At 45.9% G+C, this 3,165-nt stretch overlaps 1 protein-coding gene across 4 annotated transcripts in view; it reads left to right on the top strand.

Moving 5' to 3' along the window:
* The first annotated feature begins 2,945 nt into the window (after positions 1-2,945).
* Positions 2,946-3,165, top strand: part of ARHGAP12 (Rho GTPase activating protein 12) — a 183,643-nt gene continuing 183,423 nt past the window's right edge. For 3 of the 4 annotated variants that reach the window (XM_019508201.1, XM_019508205.1, XM_019508206.1), the window contains exon 1: positions 2,947-3,032. The gene's annotated coding sequence lies outside the window, so the exon portion shown is untranslated. Of the gene's footprint in view, positions 3,033-3,165 lie in introns of all 4 variants that reach the window. The other variant, XM_019508204.1, reaches the window with a different exon arrangement.

Genomic DNA, 3,165 nt, shown 5'->3' on the forward strand with positions numbered 1-3,165 from the left:
AAATCTTAAATGCACAGTTTTTAAACAAATCAGAACACAACCATTTCTAAAGAATCACTGCAATTAAGTTATAAGATAGTGGACTGCTTAACAAGAGGGAGCAGGGGTTCAATCAGAGGGCTTACAGAGAACAGGAAAACAAAATTAAAATGAGACCTTGAGATTCCAGTTTATAGGACTATGATATATAGCTAGTTGACCCTGCTTTTTCCAGCATTTGATCCTAGGTTGTATATCTTTGTTTAATGTATAGGTCAGGGACCAGGTAGGCAATGATAAAAGACTCGCATTGTTTTCAATATGGTAAATAGAAAAGGTACATATCCATGTTCAGCTTATGAGACATAAGATGAGAACAGTTCCAGTGGTACGGATACAAGAATTTAAATTCTGTAATAATCTGAAGATCGGTGAAAGAGTATTTTTCTCCACAGCCCACACATTCTATGTACAACACAGCATCTTCATTTTCTTTTGATCTGTAAATCGTACCAACTTAGGAAAAAATATCATATTCATTATTTTATTCTAAAATCCTGTGTAGTACAAAACTAACTACACCAGGATACAAACATGTGTTAGTTGCTGTCAGTCTGGTTTCTTTTCGCATCCTCGCAGGGGTTTTCAGTCAGTTGCTGTTCCTCTAAGGTTCTGCTCCAGAAACATTGTTAGGTTGCTGGCTGTGCAAATTTCAGAAATATAAGAAAATACTTTTAAAATAAGGAGAGAAAAAAAGGAGGACATGCAATCTCCAGTTACAAAGTGCTCTGAAATGGAATTGGAAATGTGGCAGGAAATACTGAGGTCAAGAAGCATTACTGGGACTCAGGCTATCTGGGTTCAATTTCTGGCTTTGTCACTGCCTCACTGTGTAATTTTAAGCTAATGATGTAATCATTCTGTGCCTCAGTGTCCAGCCTTTTCCTCATATTTAGCTTCTCTTTATTCCTGCCATTAACTTGTCAATAGTCAAATACATTGGGAAGGTTTGTTCTCTTATCACAGCTTTAAGTACAGTAACTGGCATGAAGGGGCCTTAATTTTGGCTGGGCGTGCGAATGATACTGTAATACCAATAATAATAAAACAGACAAAAATAAGTAGAAGAAACACAAGAAAATAATGCTTTCCCAGCTTTTTCATGGTTTTTTTTTCTGATCAGAATTCCAGTAATTCCAAATGAGCACAAACAACTAATGTATTATAAAACAACCAATGTATGATTTTATTTCTCTGGATGTTGACTGTTGTGTTGCTGGACCTCATCACATAGCCTTGTTACCTTCCTAAAAACTCCACCTAAGTTCACATAGCACATTTCATCACAAAGGGCTTCCCAGACTTGGGACAGCAGGCTGGCGGTGGGAGCTACATGTGCAAATTAAGGGCTATTAGCTGGCTGTGTAGGCTTTGTGTCACTTCCCCTGTTCTTGAAATAGTCACGAGGTGTCTATATGGCAACCATTTACAGCTGTGATATACACTTGTTTATGTGGGTGATTCAATGTATTGAAATTACAGAGAAATATGGATAGGGCAAATAGACAGTAGAAACTAGAAACTGTTCAGGAAAGTTTACCTGATCCCAAAGGACTCTTTCCTGACTGTTCAAGGTCTGGGTGTCAAAATTACTTAGCATCACCTGGCACCTTCAGCAACCTGTCCAATTTATCGCTCTGCTGCTCTTGGGGCTGACTCATGGGGATGGTGAATCACCACTTCCCCGCTGAATCACCAGCCCATATCCTGCAGCATCCCAGTTTACCCTGGCCGTAAGGAAAATAAGCAGGCTCAGGAGTGATCTGATGGCCACCTATAAGTTTATCAGGGGTGACCACCAGTACCTGGGCAACGTTTGTTCACCAGAGCGCCCCAAGGGATGATGAGGTCGAACGGTCATAAACTACTACAAGACCATTTCAGGCTGGACATAAGGAAGAATTTCTTTACTGTCTGAGCCCCCAAAGTCTTGCCATTGGAGGTGGAACAGCTTGCCATTGGAGGTGGTTCAAACACCTACATTGAACACTTTCAAGAGTAAATTGGATGCTTATCTTGCTGGGATTCTGTGACCCCAGCTGACTTCCTGCCCTTCGGGCAGGGGGCTGGACTTGATGATCTTCCGAGGTCCCTTCCAGCCCTAATGTCTATGAAATCTATGAAATCATGTTGCTAATGCTGGATTTTCAGATACTTTCCTGCATGAGTTAGACATGTCATTAGACGAATCGCAACATGTTAAAAATAATTGTGACTGCTAACTTATCTTGTGTAGCAAAATTATTAGAAACCAAAGCTTTTTTTAAAATCTAAAAATTATCAGCCTGAATTTTGTATCCTAAATCTGTTTTCACATTTTCAATCATTAAAAATTAACCAGCAAAGAAAAAACTTCTTTCCTTTTGCCTTAAAAGTGGGAGGGGAAGAAGAGCGTACACCCTTCATCCTCTTTATGACAAATAAGGGAGACAGTGGAGAGTTGTGTATGAAAGGTTTCACCTCATTGGGACTACCCATTGCTCCTGCCTAGCTGCTCCTCGCTTCCTGCAGATTTCTCCTGTCCTTGTCCTCTACATTTCTTTCCCCTCAGATACACGTCGCCATCAGGGTATCGCTGTCCTCAGGGCCGTGCCCCGGGTTATCTGGGCTCCGGGTGTCGTGAGGAAAGGGCATTTCTAACAACGAGGCAGAGTTGATTTGTTCCTTGTATCGCACACGCAGGGGCTAGGGGTCGGCGCTGTTACGCCTGAGAGGCTGCAGGGGCAACACGCGACCACGCGTGTGCTGGCCCCGCGTCTGCCCCCGCCATAGCACAGCCAACCGCCAACCGCCACGGGGGTCGCGTGGGGCAACTGCCAGCCCGGGGGGCGGGGCTCGCGGCCTACTTGGGGCCACGCCCCTCCCCCGCCACGTGACGGGGGAAGCGGTGACGCCATCTGCCCTGGGGCTGACACTCGGCGCAGGGCGGGCGCGGCAGCTGAAGTCGCCTTCGCGCTGGAGCGGGACCCCAACCCCGACCCCGACCCCCGCAGGTGAGGCGGCTAGTCCGTGGGGGGCGGGAGACATGGGCCCACGCACCTGCTTGCCCAGCCCAGCCCAGCCCAGCCCAGCCCAGCCCCGCTCCGCGCTGTGCGGCTGGTGCCGTCCCGGCCCGAGGCCGCTCCG

The sequence above is a fragment of the Gavialis gangeticus genome, unplaced genomic scaffold (genome assembly GCF_001723915.1).
Source record: "Gavialis gangeticus isolate Ggan-Ray unplaced genomic scaffold, GavGan_comp1, whole genome shotgun sequence".
Classification (NCBI taxonomy): Eukaryota; Metazoa; Chordata; order Crocodylia; family Gavialidae; genus Gavialis; species Gavialis gangeticus.